This window comes from Pseudophryne corroboree, unplaced genomic scaffold, assembly GCF_028390025.1.
Source record: "Pseudophryne corroboree isolate aPseCor3 unplaced genomic scaffold, aPseCor3.hap2 scaffold_1327, whole genome shotgun sequence".
NCBI classification, from domain to species: Eukaryota; Metazoa; Chordata; class Amphibia; order Anura; family Myobatrachidae; genus Pseudophryne; species Pseudophryne corroboree.
Genome location: NW_026967953.1, coordinates 31,848 through 54,240, shown reverse-complemented (window position 1 = coordinate 54,240; position 22,393 = coordinate 31,848). Strand labels below are relative to the sequence as shown.

General features: G+C 42.8%; 9 non-coding genes and 2 pseudogenes across 9 annotated transcripts; all 11 read right to left on the bottom strand.

Moving 5' to 3' along the window:
• Positions 1 to 527: 527 nt before the first annotated feature.
• Positions 528 to 690, bottom strand: LOC134994870 (U1 spliceosomal RNA). The gene has a single exon (XR_010197817.1). It is a non-coding gene; the product is annotated as a U1 spliceosomal RNA (small nuclear RNA).
• A 152-nt stretch (positions 691 to 842) lies between these two features.
• LOC134994841 (U1 spliceosomal RNA) lies at positions 843 to 1,006 on the bottom strand. Its single transcript, XR_010197789.1, has one exon. It is a non-coding gene; the product is annotated as a U1 spliceosomal RNA (small nuclear RNA).
• Positions 1,007 to 1,707: 701 nt separating this feature from the next.
• LOC134994803 (U1 spliceosomal RNA) lies at positions 1,708 to 1,843 on the bottom strand (annotated as a pseudogene).
• A 152-nt stretch (positions 1,844 to 1,995) lies between these two features.
• LOC134994817 (U1 spliceosomal RNA) lies at positions 1,996 to 2,159 on the bottom strand. Its single transcript, XR_010197765.1, has one exon. It is a non-coding gene; the product is annotated as a U1 spliceosomal RNA (small nuclear RNA).
• A 674-nt stretch (positions 2,160 to 2,833) lies between these two features.
• On the bottom strand, positions 2,834 to 2,996 carry LOC134994852 (U1 spliceosomal RNA). The gene has a single exon (XR_010197800.1). It is a non-coding gene; the product is annotated as a U1 spliceosomal RNA (small nuclear RNA).
• A 152-nt stretch (positions 2,997 to 3,148) lies between these two features.
• LOC134994828 (U1 spliceosomal RNA) lies at positions 3,149 to 3,312 on the bottom strand. The gene has a single exon (XR_010197776.1). It is a non-coding gene; the product is annotated as a U1 spliceosomal RNA (small nuclear RNA).
• A 2,424-nt stretch (positions 3,313 to 5,736) lies between these two features.
• LOC134994815 (U1 spliceosomal RNA) lies at positions 5,737 to 5,900 on the bottom strand. Its single transcript, XR_010197764.1, has one exon. It is a non-coding gene; the product is annotated as a U1 spliceosomal RNA (small nuclear RNA).
• A 152-nt stretch (positions 5,901 to 6,052) lies between these two features.
• Positions 6,053 to 6,216, bottom strand: LOC134994853 (U1 spliceosomal RNA). The gene has a single exon (XR_010197801.1). It is a non-coding gene; the product is annotated as a U1 spliceosomal RNA (small nuclear RNA).
• Positions 6,217 to 6,886: 670 nt separating this feature from the next.
• On the bottom strand, positions 6,887 to 7,050 carry LOC134994801 (U1 spliceosomal RNA). Its single transcript, XR_010197758.1, has one exon. It is a non-coding gene; the product is annotated as a U1 spliceosomal RNA (small nuclear RNA).
• Positions 7,051 to 7,885: 835 nt separating this feature from the next.
• LOC134994802 (U1 spliceosomal RNA) lies at positions 7,886 to 8,021 on the bottom strand (annotated as a pseudogene).
• A 152-nt stretch (positions 8,022 to 8,173) lies between these two features.
• On the bottom strand, positions 8,174 to 8,337 carry LOC134994806 (U1 spliceosomal RNA). Its single transcript, XR_010197759.1, has one exon. It is a non-coding gene; the product is annotated as a U1 spliceosomal RNA (small nuclear RNA).
• Positions 8,338 to 22,393: the final 14,056 nt, after the last annotated feature.

Genomic DNA, 22,393 nt, shown 5'->3' with positions numbered 1-22,393 from the left:
AAGGCTGCCTAATACTGAAGCACCCCCAAACAACAAACCAAATGCAATAACTAGTGCAAGCATTCCTGGGGGAAGTTCTGCAGAAGACGGATTTGCATACGGTGATGTCATCCAAGCAGTGGGTCAAAGTTGGCTTCAACCCTCATCTGCATATGAAAAGAGAAAAGGGGCGTGCAGGGCATGGCGGCCTTTTGCGGTGCTTGGATGACCCCTAGTTCGCATTAAACACCTCCACCCTCCTTTGGTGTGGGGCTCATGTTGGCCATGACCCATCCCCTGAAGCATTCAAGCTGATTTCTTGCAGCAGCTGGGCACTGTAACAGCTCCAGAGCTGCTCTGTAAGGCAAGTAAAAGGGTGTGGGCCCTGCAGCACTACCTGTAGTTTGCATTGTGCATTGGAAGGCACAAAGTAAGCAGACGGGAGGAGAAGTCAGGATAGTGCACAAGGGTATAGAAGGGAGCGGCTGAAGAAAAGAGAAGTGGAAACAGACAGCAAACTAGGCTGGAGAGAGACCTGAGACAAAGAGATCTGAATTATACGAGAGCCGACCAGGGGAAACACAAATTATGCAGTCAAGTTTCCCACATTTGGGGAAATCACAGGAGCAGCACACCCAGAGTACAATGGGTGAGCCTTGCCCTGGGAGAAGCACCTTCATGATCATAGTATCTCACCTGGCAGGTAAGTAGGAGTTGGGCTAGAGCTGGGGAGGGTCGCTGCTCGGGTACCCCCCTGTAAAGTGAAGGAGATCCAACTGAGGCAGCACAAGGGAACTCTCGAAAAAAGAACAAGGCTAAAGGAAAATCTGAGACAAAGAAATCTGACTTTTACCAGAGCTGACCAGAGGAAAGCACAAACACAGTCTCCCACTACCACAAATAATGCAGTCAAGTTTCCCACATTTGGGGAAATCACAGGGGTCAGCATACCCAAAATGCAATGAATGAACCTCACCCTGGGAGAAAAATCTTCATGACCATGGTATCTCCTATGCAAAATAAGTATGATTTGGAATAGGGCTGGGGAGGGCCGCTGCTCATGCACATCTCTGTCAAGTAAAGGAGATTCAACTGAGGCAGCACAAGGGAACTCTCATCTTGGGACAACAACTGCAGGGAGAACATATATTTTCAGATGAACATGGGAGGGCAGAAGGCTGCCTAATACTGAAGCACCCCCAAACAACAAACCAAATGCAACAACTAGTGCAAGCATTCCTGGGGGAAGGCCTGCCGCAGATGGATTTGCATATGGTGATGTCATCCAAGCAGTGGGTCAAAGTTGGCTTCAACCCTCGTCTGCATATGAAAAGAGAAAAGGGGCGTGCAGGGCATGGTGGCCTTTTGCGGCGCTTGGCTGACCCCTAGTTTGCATTAAACACCTCCACCCTCCTTTGGTGTGGGGCTCATGTTGGCTATGCCCCAGCCCCTGAAGCATTCAAGCTGATTTCTTGCAGCAGCTGGGCACTGTAACAGCTCCAGAGCTGCTCTGTAAGGCAAGTAAAAGGGTGTGGGCCCTGCAGCACTACCTGTAGTTTGCATTGTGCATTGGAAGGCACAAAGTAAGCAGACGGGAGGAGAAGTCAGGATAGTGCACAAGGGTATAGAAGGGAGCGGCTGAAGAAAAGAGAAGTGGAAACAGACAGCAAACTAGGCTGGAGAGAGACCTGAGACAAAGAGATCTGAATTATACGAGAGCCGACGAGGGGAAACACAAATTATGCAGTCAAGTTTCCCACATTTGGGGAAATCGCAGGAGCAGCACACCCAGAGTGCAATGGTTGAGCCTTGCCCTGGGAGAAGCACCTTCATGATCATAGTATCTCACCTGGCAGGTAAGTAGGAGTTGGGCTAGAGCTGGGGAGGGTCGCTGCTCGGGTTCCCCCCTGTGAAGTGAAGGAGATCCAACTGAGGCAGCACCAGGGAACTCTCGAAAGAAGAACAAGGCTAGAGGAAGATCTGAGACAAAGAAATCTGACTTTTACCAGAGCTGACCAGAGGAAAGCACAAACACAGTCCCCCACTACCACAAATAATGCAGTCGAGTTTCCCACATTTGGGAAAATCACAGGGGTCAGCATACCCAGAATGCAATGAATGAACCTCACCCTGGGAGAACAATCTTCATGACCATGGTATCTCCTATGCAAAATAAGTATGATTTGGGATAGGGCTGGTGAGGGCAGCTGCTCAGGCACATCTCTGTCAAGTAAAGGAGATTCAACTGAGGCAGCACAAGTGAACTCTCATCTGGGGACAACAACTGCAGGGAGACCACATCTTTTCAGATGAACATGGGAGGGCGGAAGGCTGCCTAATACTGAAGCACCATCAAATATCAAACCATATGCAACAACTAGTACAAGCACTCCTGGGGGAAGGTCTGCAGCAGACGGATTTGCATACGGTGATGTTATCCAAGCAGTGGGCCAAAGTTGACTGGAACCCTCATCTGCATATGAAAAGAGAAAAGGGGCATGCAGGGCATGGCGGCCTTTTGCAGTGCTTGGATGACCCCTAGTTCGCATTAAACACCTCCCCCCTCCTTTGGTGTGGGGCTCATGTTGGCCATGCCCCATCCCCTGAAGCATTCAAGCTGATTTCTTGCAGCAGCTGGGCACTGTAACAGCTCCAGAGCTGCTCTGTAAGGCAAGTAAAAGGGTGTGGGCCCTGCAGCACTACCTGTAGTTTGCATTGTGCATTGGAAGGCACAAAGTAAGCAGACGGGAGGAGAAGTCAGGATAGTGCACAAGGGTATAGAAGGGAGCGGCTGAAGAAAAGAGAAGTGGAAACAGACAGCAAACTAGGCTGGAGAGAGACCTGAGACAAATAGATCTGAATTATACGAGAGCCGACCAGGGGAAACACAAATTATGCAGTCAAGTTTCCCACATTTGGGGAAATCGCAGGGGCAGCACACCCAGAGTGCAATGGGTGAGCCTTGCCCTGGGAGAAGCACCTTCATGATCATAGTATCTCACCTGGCAGGTAAGTAGGAGTTGGGCTAGAGCTGGGGAGGGTCGCTGCTCGGGTACCCCCCTGTCAAGTGAAGGAGATCCAACTGAGGCAGCACAATGGAACTCTCGAAAGAAGAACAAGGCTAGAGGAAAATCTGAGACAAAGAAATCTGACTTTTACCAGAGCTGACCAGAGGAAAGCACAAACACAGTCCCCCACTACCACAAATAATGCAGTCAAGTTTCCCACATTTGGGGAAATCACAGGGGTCAGCATACCCAAAATGCAATGAATGAACCTCACCCTGGGAGAACAATCTTCATGACCATGGTATCTCCTATGCAAAATAAGTATGATTTGGAATAGGGCTGGGGAGGGCCGCTGCTCATGCACATCTCTGTCAAGTAAAGGAGATTCAACTGAGGCAGCACAAGGGAACTCTCATCTGGGGACAACAACTGCAGGGAGAACACATATTTTCAGATGAACATGGGAGGGCAGAAGGCTGCCTAATACTGAAGCACCCCCAAACAACAAACCAAATGCAACAACTAGTGCAAGCATTCCTGGGGGAAGTTCTGCAGAAGACGGATTTGCATATGGTGATGTCATCCAAGCAGTGGGTCAAAGTTGGCTTCAACCCTCATCTGCATATGAAAAGAGAAAAGGGGCGTGCAGGGCATGGCGGCCTTTTGCAGTGCTTGGATGACCCCTAGTTCGCATTAAACACCCCCACCCTCCTTTGGTGTGGGGCTCATGTTGGCCATGCCCCATCCCCTGAAGCATTCAAGATGATTTCTTGCAGCAGCTGGGCACTGTAACAGCTCCAGAGCTGTTCTGTAAGGCAAGTAAAAGGGTGTGGGCCCTGCAGCACCACCTGTTGTTCGCATTGTGCGTTGGAAGGCACAAATTAAGCAGACGGGAGGAGAAGTCAGGATAGTGCGCAAGGGCATACTTTTCTCTTAGTCCGGGGGCAAGGCTTCAAAATGGGGTCTGCAACGGAGGAGACACAGGGGGCGTGGTCACAGCAGCTTTTCTCTACAGCCTGCACCAGCAGGAGCCTACACCATTTTTTATGATCACGCTGAACTGCAGTGCGACTGCAATTACAGCATGGTCAAGAAGGGAGGCGTCATGCTGGGTGGCCATGCCCTGTCACTGTGCAGGAGCCAGCACAGCTCACACACTAGTCCCCGGGTGCAGCCCCCAACCCCCGGGACACCCGGAGCAACAAAATGTAGATTCAGGCCACCAGGCCACGCCCCTACCTATGAAACCATGCCTCCTTTTTACCATTGCGCTGTTTATCTGCGCGCACTGCATTACAATCTCCCTCGCCACCTTTCTGGGTGTCACCAGTGATAGTGACACCTCTGCCATGCTTGTAGCAGCTGGTCCTAAGATCTACGCCTCAAGCCCTGAGTGTTTGCCCTTGTGACTTGTTGATCATCATAGCGAAGCAGATGCTTACAGAAAACTGCAGGGGCTTAGATTGAAAATAAAAAAATTGATGGGTATAAGGTAGAGAGGAGCGGGTTCGGTTCTCCGAGAACCGAATTCCCCACGAACTCCACGTGGTTTACACTGGTCCGAGGCAGGCTCGGTTGTTCCCGCCTGACTCGGAAAACCTGAACAAGGGAAAATGTCATCATCCCGCTGTCGGATTCTTGCGAGATTCGGATTCCATATAAAGAGCTGCGCGTTGCTGCCATTTTTACTCGTGCATTGAAGAGAGAGCGGAGAGGACGTGGCTATGTTCTCTCAGTGGAAATCTCAATATCAGTGCTCAGTATCAGTGGTTACTTATTGCTGCTCAGTAATACTAGTAGTGTGTCTCTCCTGCTCAGTGTCAGTTCTCAGTAGTATCCTCATCAGTGCTCAGTATCACTGCTCATTGTCTTGTGCTGCATTGTGGTGCTCAGCATACTACAGTACATTACTAATAGTCCAGTGCTGCATCTTGCTGCTCAGTGTCAGTTCTAGTATCCTCATCAGTGCTCACTATCACTGCTCATTGCATTGTGGTGTTCTGTATACTACAGTAACATAGTAATATAGTATATATAGAGGAGCGGGTTCGGTTCTCCGAGAACCGAATTCCCGACGAACTCCACGTGGTTTACACTGGTCCGTGGCAGGCTCGGTTGTTCCCGCCTGACTCGGAAAACCTGAACAAGGGAAAATGTCATCATCCCGCTGTCGGATTCTCGCGAGATTCGGATTCCATATAAAGAGCTGCGCGTTGCCGCCATTTTTACTCGTGCATTGAAGAGAGAGCGGAGAGGACGTGGCTATGTTCTCTCAGTGGAAATCTCAATATCAGTGCCCAGTATCAGTGGTTACTTATTGCTGCTCAGTAATACTAGTAGTGTGTCTCTCCTGCTCAGTGTCAGTTCTCAGTAGTATCCTCATCAGTGCTCAGTATCACTGCTCATTGTCTTGTGCTGCATTGTGGTGCTCAGCATACAACAGTACATTACTAATAGTCCAGTGCTGCATCTTGCTGCTCATGTTGGCTATGCCCCAGCCCCTGAAGCATTCAAGCTGATTTCTTGCAGCAGCTGGGCACTGTAACAGCTCCAGAGCTGCTCTGTAAGGCAAGTAAAAGGGTGTTGGCCCTGCAGCACTACCTGTAGTTTGCATTGTGCGTTGGAAGGCACAAAGTAAGCAGACAGGAGAAGTCAGGAGAGTGCACAAGGGCATAGAAGGCAGGGGCTCAAGAAAAGAGAAGTGGAAACAGACAGCAAACTAGGCTGGAGAGAGACCTGAGACAAAGAGATCTGAATTATAAGAGTAGCCGACCAGAGGAAACACAAATTATGCAGTCAAGTGTCCCACATTTGGGGAAATCGTAGGAGCAGCACACCCAGAGTGCAATGGGTGAGCCTTGCCCTGGTAGAAGCACCTTCCTGATCATAGTATCTCACTTGGCAGGTAAGTAGGAGTTGGGCTTGAGCTGGGGAGGGTCGCTGCTCGGGCACCCCCCTGTCAAGTGAAGGAGATCCAACTGAGGCAGCACAAGGAAACTCTCAAAAAAAGAACAAGGCTAGAGGAAGATCTGAGACAAAGAAATCTGACTTTTACCAGAGCTGACCAGAGGAAAGCACAAACACAGTCCCCCACTACCACAAATAATGCAGTCGAGTTTCCCACATTTGGGGAAATCACAGGGGTCAGCATACCCAGAATGCAATGAATGAACCTCACCCTGGGAGAACAATCTTCATGACCATGGTATCTCCTATGCAAAATAAGTATGATTTGGGATAGGGCTGGGGAGGGCCGCTGCTCAGGCACATCTCTTTCAAGTAAAGGAGATTCAACTGAGGCAGCACAAGGGAACTCTCATCTGGGGACAACAACTGCAGGGAGAACACATATTTTCAGATGAACATGGGAGAGCTGAAGGCTGCCTAATACTGAAGCACCCCAAACAACAAACCAAATGCAACAACTAGTACAAGCATTCCTGGGGGAAGGTCTGCAGAAGACTGATTTGCATACGGTGATGTCATCCAAGCAGTGGGCCAAAGTTGGCTGGAACCCTCATCTGCATATGAAAAGAGAAAAGGGGTATGCAGGGCATGGCGGCCTTTTGCGGCGCTTGGATGACCCTTAGTTCGCATTAAACACCTCCACCCTCCATCGGTGTGGGGCTCATGTTGGCTATGCCCCAGCCCCTGAAGCATTCAAGCTGATTTCTTGCAGCAGCTGGGCACTGTAACAGCTCCAGAGCTGCTCTGAAAGGCAAGTAAAAGGGTGTGGGCCCTGCAGCACTACCTGTAGTTTGCATTGTGCGTTGGAAGGCACAAAGTAAGCAGACAGGAGAAGTCAGGAGAGTGCACAAGGGCATAGAAGGCAGCGGCTCAAGAAAAGAGAAGTGGAAACAGACAGCAAACTAGGCTGGAGAGAGACCTGAGACAAAGAGATCTGAATTATACGAGTAGCCGACTAGAGGAAACACAAATTATGCAGTCAAGTGTCCCACATTTGGGGAAATCGTAGGAGCAGCACACCCAGAGTGCAATGGGTGAGCCTTGCCCTGGGAGAAGCACCTTCCTGATCATAGTATCTCACCTGGCAGGTAAGTAGGAGTTGGGCTAGAGATGGGGAGGGTCGCTGCTCGGGCACCCCCCTGTCAAGTGAAGTTCTGCAGAAGACGGATTTGCATACGGTGATGTCATCCAAGCAGTGGGTCAAAGTTGGCTTCAACCCTCATCTGCATATGAAAAGAGAAAAGGGGCGTGCAGGGCATGGCGGCCTTTTGCGGTGCTTGGATGACCCCTAGTTCGCATTAAACACCTCCACCCTCCTTTGGTGTGGGGCTCATGTTGGCCATGCCCCATCCCCTGAAGATGAACATGGGAGGGCAGAAGGCTGCCTAATACTGAAGCACCCCCAAACAACAAACCAAATGCAACAACTAGTGCAAGCATTCCTGGGGGAAGGCCTGCCGCAGATGGATTTGCATATGGTGATGTCATCCAAGCAGTGGGTCAAAGTTGGCTTCAACCCTCGTCTGCATATGAAAAGAGAAAAGGGGCGTGCAGGGCATGGTGGCCTTTTGCGGCGCTTGGCTGACCCCTAGTTTGCATTAAACACCTCCACCCTCCTTTGGTGTGGGGCTCATGTTGGCTATGCCCCAGCCCCTGAAGCATTCAAGCTGATTTCTTGCAGCAGCTGGGCACTGTAACAGCTCCAGAGCTGCTCTGTAAGGCAAGTAAAAGGGTGTGGGCCCTGCAGCACTACCTGTAGTTTGCATTGTGCATTGGAAGGCACAAAGTAAGCAGACGGGAGGAGAAGTCAGGATAGTGCACAAGGGTATAGAAGGGAGCGGCTGAAGAAAAGAGAAGTGGAAACAGACAGCAAACTAGGCTGGAGAGAGACCTGAGACAAAGAGATCTGAATTATACGAGAGCCGACGAGGGGAAACACAAATTATGCAGTCAAGTTTCCCACATTTGGGGAAATCGCAGGAGCAGCACACCCAGAGTGCAATGGTTGAGCCTTGCCCTGGGAGAAGCACCTTCATGATCATAGTATCTCACCTGGCAGGTAAGTAGGAGTTGGGCTAGAGCTGGGGAGGGTCGCTGCTCGGGTTCCCCCCTGTGAAGTGAAGGAGATCCAACTGAGGCAGCACCAGGGAACTCTCGAAAGAAGAACAAGGCTAGAGGAAGATCTGAGACAAAGAAATCTGACTTTTACCAGAGCTGACCAGAGGAAAGCACAAACACAGTCCCCCACTACCACAAATAATGCAGTCGAGTTTCCCACATTTGGGAAAATCACAGGGGTCAGCATACCCAGAATGCAATGAATGAACCTCACCCTGGGAGAACAATCTTCATGACCATGGTATCTCCTATGCAAAATAAGTATGATTTGGGATAGGGCTGGTGAGGGCAGCTGCTCAGGCACATCTCTGTCAAGTAAAGGAGATTCAACTGAGGCAGCACAAGTGAACTCTCATCTGGGGACAACAACTGCAGGGAGACCACATCTTTTCAGATGAACATGGGAGGGCGGAAGGCTGCCTAATACTGAAGCACTATCAAATATCAAACCATATGCAACAACTAGTACAAGCACTCCTGGGGGAAGGTCTGCAGCAGACGGATTTGCATACGGTGATGTTATCCAAGCAGTGGGCCAAAGTTGACTGGAACCCTCATCTGCATATGAAAAGAGAAAAGGGGCATGCAGGGCATGGCGGCCTTTTGCAGTGCTTGGATGACCCCTAGTTCGCATTAAACACCTCCCCCCTCCTTTGGTGTGGGGCTCATGTTGGCCATGCCCCATCCCCTGAAGCATTCAAGCTGATTTCTTGCAGCAGCTGGGCACTGTAACAGCTCCAGAGCTGCTCTGTAAGGCAAGTAAAAGGGTGTGGGCCCTGCAGCACTACATGTAGTTTGCATTCTAGTGTCTTTCGTTTGGGAGATAAATGCAAAGGTACAATACAGCTTTTCCTTGCCGATATCTCTCTTTTGCAAAGAGCTAGGCATTGGAAAATTCAGGGCTATACCGTGTAGATGAAGCACTAACAGGAGGCTTTTAAATTTTCATTCTAGTGTCTTTCGTTTGGGAGAAAAATGCAAAGGTACAATACAGCTTTTCCTTGCCAATATCTCTCTTTTGCAAAGAGCTAGGCATTGGAAAATTCAGGGCTATAACGTGTAGATGAAGCACTAACAGGAGGCTTTAAAATTTTCATTCTAGTGTCTTTCGTTTGGGAGAAAAATGCAAAAGTACAATGCAGCTTTTCCTTGCCGATATCTCTCTTTTGCAAAGAGATAGGCATTGGAAAATTCAGGGCTATAACGTGTAGATGAAGCACTAATAGGAGGCTTTAAAATTTTCATTCTAGTGTCTTTCGTTTGGGAGAAAAAAGCAAAGGTACAATACAGCTTTTCCTTGCCGATATCTCTCTTTTGCAAAGAGATAGGCATTGGAAAATTCAGGGCTATAACGTGTAGATGAAGCACTAACAGGAGGCTTTAAAATTTTCATTCTAGTGTCTTTCGTTTGGGAGAAAAATGCAAAGGTACAATACAGCTTTTCCTTGCCGATATCTCTCTTTTGCAAAGAGCTAGGCATTGGAAAATTCAGGGCTATAACGTGTAGATGAAGCACTAACAGTAGGCTTTAAAATTTTCATTCTAGTGTCTTTCGTTTGGGAGAAAAATGCAAAGGTACAATACAGCTTTTCCTTGCCAATATCTCTCTTTTGCAAAGAGCTAGGCATTGGAAAATTCAGGGCTATAACGTGTAGATGAAGCACTAACAGGAGGCTTTAAAATTTTCATTCTAGTGTCTTTCGTTTGGGAGAAAAATGCAAAAGTACAATGCAGCTTTTCCTTGCCGATATCTCTCTTTTGCAAAGAGATAGGCATTGGAAAATGCAGGGCTATAACGTGTAGATGAAGCACTAACAGGAGGCTTTAAAATTTTCATTCTAGTGTCTTTCGTTTGGGAGAAAAATGCAAAGGTACAATACAGCATTTCCTTGCCGATATCTCTCTTTTGCAAAGAGATAGGCATTGGAAAATTCAGGGCTATAACGTGTAGATGAAGCACTAACAGGAGGCTTTAAAATTTTCATTCTAGTGTCTTTCGTTTGGGAGAAAAATGCAAAGGTACAATACAGCTTTTCCTTGCCGATATCTCTCTTTTGCAAAGAGATAGGCATTGGAAAATTCAGGGCTATAACGTGTAGATGAAGCACTAACAGGAGGCTTTAACATTTTCATTCTAGTGTACTTCGTTTGGGAGAAAAATGCAAAGGTACAATACAGCTTTTCCTTACCGATATCTCTCTTTTGCAAAGAGATAGGCATTGGAAAATTCAGGGCTATAACGTGTAGATGAAGCACTAATAGGAGGCTTTAAAATTTTCATTCTAGTGTCCTTCGTTTGGGAGAAAAATGCAAAGGTACAATACAGCTTTTCCTTGCCGATATCTCTCTTTTGCAAAGAGATAGGCATTGGAAAATTCAGGGCTATAACGTGTAGATGAAGCACTAACAGGAGGCTTTAAAATTTTCATTCTAGTGTCTTTCGTTTGGGAGAAAAATGCAAAAGTACAATGCAGCTTTTCCTTGCCGATATCTCTCTTTTGCAAAGAGATAGGCATTGGAAAATGCAGGGCTATAACGTGTAGATGAAGCACTAACAGGAGGCTTTAAAATTTTCATTCTAGTGTCTTTCGTTTGGGAGAAAAATGCAAAGGTACAATACAGCATTTCCTTGCCGATATCTCTCTTTTGCAAAGAGATAGGCATTGGAAAATTCAGGGCTATAACGTGTAGATGAAGCACTAACAGGAGGCTTTAAAATTTTCATTCTAGTGTCTTTCGTTTGGGAGAAAAATGCAAAGGTACAATACAGCTTTTCCTTGCCGATATCTCTCTTTTGCAAAGAGCTAGGCATTGGAAAATTCAGGGCTATACCGCGTACATGAAGCACTAACAGGAGGCTTTTAAATTTTCATTCTAGTGTCTTTCGTTTGGGAGAAAAATGCAAAGGTACAATACAGCTTTTCCTTGCCAATATCTCTCTTTTGCAAAGAGCTAGGCATTGGAAAATTCAGGGCTATAACGTGTAGATGAAGCACTAACCGGAGGCTTTAAAATTTTCATTCTAGTGTCTTTCGTTTGGGAGAAAAATGCAAAAGTACAATGCAGCTTTCCCTTGCCGATATCTCTCTTTTGCAAAGAGATAGGCATTGGAAAATTCAGGGCTATAACGTGTAGATGAAGCACTAATAGGAGGCTTTAAAATTTTCATTCTAGTGTCTTTCGTTTGGGAGAAAAAAGCAAAGGTACAATACAGCTTTTCCTTGCCGATATCTCTCTTTTGCAAAGAGATAGGCATTGGAAAATTCAGGGCTATAACGTGTAGATGAAGCACTAACAGGAGGCTTTAAAATTTTCATTCTAGTGTCTTTCGTTTGGGAGAAAAATGCAAAGGTACAATACAGCTTTTCCTTGCCGATATCTCTCTTTTGCAAAGAGCTAGGCATTGGAAAATTCAGGGCTATAACGTGTAGATGAAGCACTAACAGTAGGCTTTAAAATTTTCATTCTAGTGTCTTTCGTTTGGGAGAAAAATGCAAAGGTACAATACAGCTTTTCCTTGCCGATATCTCTCTTTTGCAAAGAAATAGGCATTGGAAAATTCAGGGCTATAACGTGTAGATGAAACACTAACAGGAGGCTTTAAAATTTTCATTCTAGTGTCCTTCGTTTGGGAGAAAAATGCAAAGGTACAATACAGCTTTTCCTTGCCGATATCTCTCTTTTGCAAAGAGATAGGCATTGGAAAATTCAGGGCTATATCGTGTAGATGAAGCACTAACAGGAGGCTTTAAAATTTTCATTCTAGTGTCTTTCGTTTGGGAGAAAAATGCAAAGGTACAATACAGCTTTTCCTTGCCAATATCTCTCTTTTGCAAAGAGCTAGGCATTGGAAAATTCAGGGCTATAACGTGTAGATGAAGCACTAACAGGAGGCTTTAAAATTTTCATTCTAGTGTCTTTCGTTTGGGAGAAAAATGCAAAAGTACAATGCAGCTTTTCCTTGCCGATATCTCTCTTTTGCAAAGAGATAGGCATTGGAAAATGCAGGGCTATAACGTGTAGATGAAGCACTAACAGGAGGCTTTAAAATTTTCATTCTAGTGTACTTCGTTTGGGAGAAAAATGCAAAGGTACAATACAGCTTTTCCTTGCCGATATCTCTCTTTTGCAAAGAGATAGGCATTGGAAAATTCAGGGCTATAACGTGTAGATGAAGCACTAACAGGAGGCTTTAAAATTTTCATTCTAGTGTCTTTCGTTTGGGAGAAAAATGCAAAGGTACAATACAGCTTTTCCTTGTCGATATCTCTCTTTTGCAAAGAGCTAGGCATTGGAAAATTCAGGGCTATAACGTGTAGATGAAGCACTAACAGTAGGATTTAAAATTTTCATTCTAGTGTCTTTCGTTTGGGAGAAAAATGCAAAGGTACAATACAGCTTTTCCTTGCCGATATCTCTCTTTTGCAAAGAGATAGGCATTGGAAAATTCAGGGCTATAACGTGTAGATGAAGCACTAACAGGAGGCTTTAAAATTTTCATTCTAGTGTCTTTCGTTTGGGAGAAAAATGCAAAGGTACAATACAGTTTTTCCTTGCCGATATCTCTCTTTTGCAAAGAGATAGGCATTGGAAAATTCAGGGCTATAACGTGTAGATGAAGCACTAATAGGAGGCTTTAACATTTTCATTCTAGTGTCCTTCGTTTGGGAGAAAAATGCAAAGGTACAATACAGCTTTTCCTTGCCGATATCTCTCTTTTGCAAAGAGATAGGCATTGGAAAATTCAGGGCTATAACGTGTAGATGAAGCACTAACAGGAGGCTTTAAAATTTTCATTCTAGTGTCTTTCGTTTGGGAGAAAAATGCAAAGGTACAATACAGCTTTTCCTTGCCGATATCTCTCTTTTGCAAAGAGCTAGGCATTGGAAAATTCAGGGCTATAACGTGTAGTTGAAGCACTAACAGTAGGCTTTAACATTTTCATTCTAGTGTCTTTCGTTTGGGAGAAAAATGCAAAGGCACAATACAGCTTTTCCTTGCCGATATCTCTCTTTTGCAAAGAGATAGGCATTGGAAAATTCAGGGCTATAACGTGTAGATGAAGCACTAACAGGAGGCTTTAAAATTTTCATTCTAGTGTCTTTCGTTTGGGAGAAAAATGCAAAAGTACAATGCAGCTTTTCCTTGCCGATATCTCTCTTTTGCAAAGAGATAGGCATTGGAAAATGCAGGGCTATAACGTGTAGATGAAGCACTAACAGGAGGCTTTAAAATTATCATTCTAGTGTCTTTCGTTTGGGAGAAAAATGCAAAGGTACAATACAGCTTTTCCTTGCCGATATCTCTCTTTTGCAAAGAGCTAGGCATTGGAAAATTCAGGGCTATAACGTGTAGATGAAGCACTAACAGTAGGCTTTAAAATTTTCATTCTAGTGTCTTTCGTTTGGGAGAAAAATGCAAAGGTACAATACAGCTTTTCCTTGCCGATATCTCTCTTTTGCAAAGAGCTAGGCATTGGAAAATTCAGGGCTATAACGTGCAGATGAAGCACTAACAGTAGGATTTAAAATTTTCATTCTAGTATCTTTCGTTTGGGAGAAAAATGCAAAGGTACAATACAGCTTTTCCTTGCCGATATCTCTCTTTTGCAAAGAGATAGGCATTGGAAAATTCAGGGCTATAACGTGTAGATGAAGCACTAACAGGAGGCTTTAAAATTTTCATTTTAGTGTCTTTCGTTTGGGAGAAAAATGCAAAGGTACAATACAGTTTTTCCTTGCCGATATCTCTCTTTTGCAAAGAGATAGGCATTGGAAAATTCAGGGCTATAACGTGTAGATGAAGCACTAATAGGAGGCTTTAAAATTTTCATTCTAGTGTCCTTCGTTTGGGAGAAAAATGCAAAGGTACAATACAGCTTTTCCTTGCTGATATCTCTCTTTTGCAAAGAGATAGGCATTGGAAAATTCAGGGCTATAACGTGTAGATGAAGCACTAACAGGAGGCTTTAAAATTTTCATTCTAGTGTCTTTCGTTTGGGAGAAAAATGCAAAGGTACAATACAGCTTTTCCTTGCCGATATCTCTCTTTTGCAAAGAGCTAGGCATTGGAAAATTCAGGGCTATAACGTGTAGATGAAGCACTAACAGTAGGCTTTAACATTTTCATTCTAGTGTCTTTCGTTTGGGAGAAAAATGCAAAGGTACAATACAGCATTTCCTTGCCGATATCTCTCTTTTGCAAAGAGCTAGGCATTGGAAAATTCAGGGCTATAACGTGTAGATGAAGCACTAACAGTAGGCTTTAAAATTTTCATTCTAGTGTCTTTCGTTTGGGAGAAAAATGCAAAGGTACAATACAGCTTTTCCTTGCCGATATCTCTCTTTTGCAAAGAGATAGGCATTGGAAAATTCAGGGCTATAACGTGTAGATGAAGCACTAACAGGAGGCTTTAAATTTTTCATTCTAGTGTCCTTCGTTTGGGAGAAAAATGCAAAGGTACAATACAGCTTTTCCTTGCCGATATCTCTCTTTTGCAAAGAGATAGGCATTGGAAAATTCAGGGCTATAACGTATAGATGAAGCACTAACAGGAGGCTTTAAAATTTTCATTCTAGTGTCTTTCGTTTGGGAGAAAAATGCAAAAGTACAATGCAGCTTTTCCTTGCCGATATCTCTCTTTTGCAAAGAGATAGGCATTGGAAAATGCAGGGCTATAACGTGTAGATGAAGCACTAACAGGAGGCTTTAAAATTTTCATTCTAGTGTCTTTCGTTTGGGAGAAAAATGCAAAGGTACAATACAGCTTTTCCTTGCCGATATCTCTCTTTTGCAAAGAGATAGGCATTGGAAAATTCAGGGCTATAACGTGTAGATGAAGCACTAACAGGAGGCTTTAACATTTTCATTCTAGTGTACTTCGTTTGGGAGAAAAATGCAAAGGTACAATACAGCTTTTCCTTGCCGATATCTCTCTTTTGCATAGAGATAGGCATTGGAAAATTCAGGGCTATAACGTGTAGATGAAGCACTAATAGGAGGTTTTAAAATTTTCATTCTAGTGTCCTTCGTTTGGGAGAAAAATGCAAAGGTACAATACAGCTTTTCCTTGCCGATATCTCTCTTTTGCAAAGAGATAGGCATTGGAAAATTCAGGGCTATAACGTGTAGATGAAGCACTAACAGGAGGCTTTAAAATTTTCATTCTAGTGTCTTTCGTTTGGGAGAAAAATGCAAAGGTACAATACAGCTTTTCCTTGCCGATATCTCTCTTTTGCAAAGAGCTAGGCATTGGAAAATTCAGGGCTATAACGTGTAGATGAAGCACTAACAGGAGGCTTTAAAATTTTCATTCTAGTGTCTTTCGTTTGGGAGAAAAATGCAAAGGTACAATACAGCTTTTCCTTGCCAATATCTCTCTTTTGCAAAGAGCTAGGCATTGGAAAATTCAGGGCTATAACGTGTAGATGAAGCACTAACAGGAGGCTTTAAAATTTTCATTCTAGTGTCTTTCGTTCGGGAGAAAAATGCAAAGGTACAATACAGTTTTTCCTTGCCGATATCTCTCTTTTGCAAAGAGATAGGCATTGGAAAATTCAGGGCTATAACGTGTAGATGAAGCACTAACAGGAGGCTTTAAAATTTTCATTCTAGTGTCCTTCGTTTGGGAGAAAAATGCAAAGGTACAATACAGCTTTTCCTTGCCAATATCTCTCTTTTGCAAAGAGCTAGGCATTGGAAAATTCAGGGCTATAACGTGTAGATGAAGCACTAAAAGGAGGCTTTAAAATTTTCATTCTAGTGTCTTTCGTTTGGGAGAAAAATGTAAAAGTACAATGCAGCTTTTCCTTGCCGATATCTCTCTTTTGCAAAGAGATAGGCATTGGAAAATTCAGGGCTATAACGTGTAGATGAAGCACTAACAGGAGGCTTTAAAATTTTCATTCTAGTGTCTTTCGTTTGGGAGAAAAATGTAAAAGTACAATGCAGCTTTTCCTTGCCGATATCTCTCTTTTGCAAAGAGATAGGCATTGGAAAATTCAGGGCTATAACGTGTATATGAAGCACTAACAGGAGGCTTTAAAATTTTCATTCTAGTGTCTTTCGTTTGGGAGAAAAATGCAAAGGTACAATACAGCTTTTCCTTGCCGATATCTCTCTTTTGCTAAGAGATAGGCATTGGAAAATTCAGGGCTATAACGTGTAGATGACGCACTAAAAGGAGGCTTTAAAATTTTCATTCTAGTGTCCTTCGTTTGGGAGAAAAATGCAAAGGTACAATACAGCTTTTCCTTGCCGATATCTCTCTTTTGCAAAGAGATAGGCATTGGAAAATTCAGGGCTATAACGTGTAGATGAAGCACTAATAGGAGGCTTTAAAATTTTCATTCTAGTGTCCTTCGTTTGGGAGAAAAATGCAAAGGTACAATACAGCTTTTCCTTGCCGATATCTCTCTTTTGCAAAGAGATAGGCATTGGAAAATTCAGGGCTATAACGTGTAGATGAAGCACTAACAGGAGGCTTTAAAATTTTCATTCTAGTGTCTTTCGTTTGGGAGAAAAATGCAAAGGTACAATACAGCTTTTCCTTGCCGATATCTCTCTTTTGCAAAGAGCTAGGCATTGGAAAATTCAGGGCTATAACGTGTAGATGAAGCACTAACAGTAGACTTTAAAATTTTCATTCTAGTGTCTTTCGTTTGGGAGAAAAATGCAAAGGTACAATACAGCTTTTCCTTGCCAATATCTCTCTTTTGCAAAGAGCTAGGCATTGGAAAATTCAGGGCTATAACGTGTAGATGAAGCACTAACAGGAGGCTTTAAAATTTTCATTCTAGTGTCTTTCGTTTGGGAGAAAAATGCAAAGGTACAATACAGTTTTTCCTTGCCGATATCTCTCTTTTGCAAAGAGATAGGCATTGGAAAATTCAGGGCTATAACGTGTAGATGAAGCACTAACAGGAGGCTTTAAAATTTTCATTCTAGTGTCTTTCGTTTGGGAGAAAAATGCAAAGGTACAATACAGCTTTTCCTTGCCGATATCTCTCTTTTGCAAAGAGATAGGCATTTGAAAATTCAGGGCTATAACGTGTAGATGAAGCACTAACAGGAGGCTTTAAAATTTTCATTCTAGTGTCCTTCGTTTGGGAGAAAAATGCAAAGGTACAATACAGCTTTTCCTTGCCGATATCTCTCTTTTGCAAAGAGATAGGCATTGGAAAATTCAGGGCTATAACGTGTAGATGAAGCACTAATAGGAGGCTTTAAAATTTTCATTCTAGTGTCCTTCGTTTGGGAGAAACATGCAAAGGTACAATACAGCTTTTCCTTGCCGATATCTCTCTTTTGCAAAGAGATAGGCATTGGAAAATTCAGGGCTATAACGTGTAGATGAAGCACTAACAGGAGGCTTTAAAATTTTCATTCTAGTGTCTTTCGTTTGGGAGAAAAATGCAAAGGTACAATACAGCTTTTCCTTGCCGATATCTCTCTTTTGCAAAGAGCTAGGCATTGGAAAATTCAGGGCTATAACGTGTAGATGAAGCACTAATAGGAGGCTTTAAAATTTTCATTCTAGTGTCTTTCGTTTGGGAGAAAAATGCAAAAGTACAATGCTGCTTTTCCTTGCCGATATCTCTCTTTTGCAAAGAGATAGGCATTGGAAAATTCAGGGCTATAACGTGTAGATGAAGCACTAACAGGAGGCTTTAAAATTTTCATTCTAGTGTCCTTCGTTTGGGAGAAAAATGCAAAGGTACATTACAGCTTTTCCTTGCCAATATCTCTCTTTTGCAAAGAGCTAGGCATTGGAAAATTCAGGGCTATAACGTGTAGATGAAGCACTAACAGGGGGCTTTAAAATTTTCATTCTAGTGTCCTTCGTTTGGGAGAAAAATGCAAAGGTACAATACAGCTTTTCCTTGCCGATATCTCTCTTTTGCAAAGAGATAGGCATTGGAAAATTCAGGGCTATAACGTGTAGATGAAGCACTAACAGGAGGCTTTAAAATTTTCATTCTAGTGTCTTTCGTTTGGGAGAAAAATGCAAAGGTACAATACAGCTTTTCCTTGCCGATATCTCTCTTTTGCAAAGAGCTAGGCATTGGAAAATTCAGGGCTATTACGTGTAGATGAAGCACTAACAGTAGACTTTAAAATTTTCATTCTAGTGTCTTTCGTTTGGGAGAAAAATGCAAAGGTACAATACAGCTTTTCCTTGCCAATATCTCTCTTTTGCAAAGAGCTAGGCATTGGAAAATTCAGGGCTATAACGTGTAGATGAAGCACTAACAGGAGGCTTTAAAATTTTCATTCTAGTGTCTTTCGTTTGGGAGAAAAATGCAAAGGTACAATACAGTTTTTCCTTGCCGATATCTCTCTTTTGCAAAGAGATAGGCATTGGAAAATTCAGGGCTATTACGTGTAGATGAAGCACTAAAAGGAGGCTTTAAAATTTTCATTCTAGTGTCCTTCGTTTGGGAGAAACATGCAAAGGTACAATACAGCTTTTCCTTGCCAATATCTCTCTTTTGCAAAGAGCTAGGCATTGGAAAATTCAGGGCTATAACGTGTAGATGAAGCACTAACAGGAGGCTTTAAAATTTTCATTCTAGTGTCTTTCGTTTGGGAGAAAAATGCAAAGGTACAATACAGTTTTTCCTTGCCGATATCTCTCTTTTGCAAAGAGATAGGCATTGGAAAATTCAGGGCTATAACGTGTAGATGAAGCACTAACAGGAGGCTTTAAAATTTTCATTCTAGTGTCTTTCGTTTGGGAGAAAAATGCAAAGGTACAATACAGCTTTTCCTTGCCGATATCTCTCTTTTGCAAAGAGATAGGCATTTGAAAATTCAGGGCTATAACGTGTAGATGAAGCACTAACAGAAGGCTTTAAAATTTTCATTCTAGTGTCCTTCGTTTGGGAGAAAAATGCAAAGGTACAATACAGCTTTTCCTTGCCGATATCTCTCTTTTGCAAAGAGATAGGCATTGGAAAATTCAGGGCTATAACGTGTAGATGAAGCACTAATAGGAGGCTTTAAAATTTTCATTCTAGTGTCCTTCGTTTGGGAGAAACATGCAAAGGTACAATACAGCTTTTCCTTGCCGATATCTCTCTTTTGCAAAGAGATAGGCATTGGAAAATTCAGGGCTATAACGTGTAGATGAAGCACTAACAGGAGGCTTTAACATTTTCATTCTAGTGTCTTTCGTTTGGGAGAAAAATGCAAAGGTACAATACAGCTTTTCCTTGCCGATATCTCTCTTTTGCAAAGATCTAGGCATTGGAAAATTCAGGGCTATAACGTGTAGATGAAGCACTAATAGGAGGCTTTAAAATTTTCATTCTAGTGTCTTTCGTTTGGGAGAAAAATGCAAAAGTACAATGCTGCTTTTCCTTGCCGATATCTCTCTTTTGCAAAGAGATAGGCATTGGAAAATTCAGGGCTATTACGTGTAGATGAAGCACTAACAGGAGGCTTTAAAATTTTCATTCTAGTGTCCTTCGTTTGGGAGAAAAATGCAAAGGTACAATACAGCTTTTCCTTGCCAATATCTCTCTTTTGCAAAGAGCTAGGCATTGGAAAATTCAGGGCTATTACGTGTAGATGAAGCACTAACAGGAGGCTTTAAAATTTTCATTCTAGTGTCTTTCGTTTGGGAGAAAAATGCAAAGGTACAATACAGCATTTCCTTGCCGATATCTCTCTTTTGCAAAGAGATAGGCATTGGAAAATTCAGGGCTATTACGTGTAGATGAAGCACTAAAAGGAGGCTTTAAAATTTTCATTCTAGTGTCTTTCGTTTGGGAGAAAAATGTAAAAGTACAATGCAGCTTTTCCTTGCCGATATCTCTCTTTTGCAAAGAGATAGGCATGAGAAAATTCAGGGCTATAACGTGTATATGAAGCACTAACAGGAGGCTTTAAAATTTTCATTCTAGTGTCTTTCGTTTGGGAGAAAAATGCAAAGGTACAATACAGCTTTTCCTTGCCGATATCTCTCTTTTGCTAAGAGATAGGCATTGGAAAATTCAGGGCTATAACGTGTAGATGAAGCACTAACAGGAGGCTTTAAAATTTTCATTCTAGTGTCCTTCGTTTGGGAGAAAAATGCAAAGGTACAATACAGCTTTTCCTTGCCGATATCTCTCTTTTGCAAAGAGATAGGCATTGGAAAATTCAGGGCTATAACGTGTAGATGAAGCACTAATAGGAGGCTTTAAAATTTTCATTCTAGTGTCCTTCGTTTGGGAGAAAAATGCAAAGGTACAATACAGCTTTTCCTTGCCGATATCTCTCTTTTGCAAAGAGATAGGCATTGGAAAATTCAGGGCTATAACGTGTAGATGAAGCACTAACAGGAGGCTTTAAAATTTTCATTCTAGTGTCTTTCGTTTGGGAGAAAAATGCAAAGGTACAATACAGCTTTTCCTTGCCGATATCTCTCTTTTGCAAAGAGCTAGGCATTGGAAAATTCAGGGCTATAACGTGTAGATGAAGCACTAACAGTAGACTTTAAAATTTTCATTCTAGTGTCTTTCGTTTGGGAGAAAAATGCAAAGGTACAATACAGCTTTTCCTTGCCAATATCTCTCTTTTGCAAAGAGCTAGGCATTGGAAAATTCAGGGCTATAACGTGTAGATGAAGCACTAACAGGAGGCTTTAAAATTTTCATTCTAGTGTCTTTCGTTTGGGAGAAAAATGCAAAGGTACAATACAGTTTTTCCTTGCCGATATCTCTCTTTTGCAAAGAGATAGGCATTGGAAAATTCAGGGCTATAACGTGTAGATGAAGCACTAACAGGAGGCTTTAACATTTTCATTCTAGTGTCTTTCGTTTGGGAGAAAAATGCAAAGGTACAATACAGCTTTTCCTTGCCGATATCTCTCTTTTGCAAAGAGATAGGCATTGGAAAATTCAGGGCTATAACGTGTAGATGAAGCACTAATAGGAGGCTTTAAAATTTTCATTCTAGTGTCCTTCGTTTGGGAGAAACATGCAAAGGTACAATACAGCTTTTCCTTGCCGATATCTCTCTTTTGCAAAGAGATAGGCATTGGAAAATTCAGGGCTATAACGTGTAGATGAAGCACTAACAGGAGGCTTTAACATTTTCATTCTAGTGTCTTTCGTTTGGGAGAAAAATGCAAAGGTACAATACAGCTTTTCCTTGCCGATATCTCTCTTTTGCAAAGAGCTAGGCATTGGACAATTCAGGGCAATAACGTGTAGATGAAGCACTAATAGGAGGCTTTAAAATTTTCATTCTAGTGTCTTTCGTTTGGGAGAAAAATGCAAAAGTACAATGCTGCTTTTCCTTGCCGATATCTCTCTTTTGCAAAGAGATAGGCATTGGAAAATTCAGGGCTATTACGTGTAGATGAAGCACTAACAGGAGGCTTTAAAATTTTCATTCTAGTGTCTTTCGTTTGGGAGAAAAATGCAAAGGTACAATACAGTTTTTCCTTGCCGATATCTCTCTTTTGCAAAGAGATAGGCATTGGAAAATTCAGGGCTATAACGTTTAGATGAAGCACTAACAGGATGCTTTAAAATTTTCATTCTAGTGTCTTTCGTTTGGGAGAAAAATGCAAAGGTACAATACAGCTTTTCCTTGCCGATATCTCTCTTTTGCAAAGAGATAGGCATTTGAAAATTCAGGGCTATAACGTGTAGATGAAGCACTAACAGGAGGCTTTAAAATTTTCATTCTAGTGTCCTTCGTTTGGGAGAAAAATGCAAAGGTACATTACAGCTTTTCCTTGCCGATATCTCTCTTTTGCAAAGAGCTAGGCATTGGAAAATTCAGGGCTATAACGTGTAGATGAAGCACTAACAGGAGGCTTTAAAATTTTCATTCTAGTGTCTTTCGTTTGGGAGAAAAATGCAAAGGTACAATACAGTTTTTCCTTGCCGATATCTCTCTTTTGCAAAGAGATAGGCATTGGAAAATTCAGGGCTATTACGTGTAGATGAAGCACTAAAAGGAGGCTTTAAAATTTTCATTCTAGTGTCTTTCGTTTGGGAGAAAAATGTAAAAGTACAATGCAGCTTTTCCTTGCCGATATCTCTCTTTTGCAAAGAGATAGGCATTGGAAAATTCAGGGCTATAACGTGTAGATGAAGCACTAACAGGAGGCTTTAAAATTTTCATTCTAGTGTCTTTCGTTTGGGAGAAAAATGCAAAGGTACAATACAGTTTTTCCTTGCCGATATCTCTCTTTTGCAAAGAGATAGGCATTGGAAAATTCAGGGCTATAACGTGTAGATGAAGCACTAACAGGAGGCTTTAAAATTTTCATTCTAGTGTCTTTCGTTTGGGAGAAAAATGTAAAAGTACAATGCAGCTTTTCC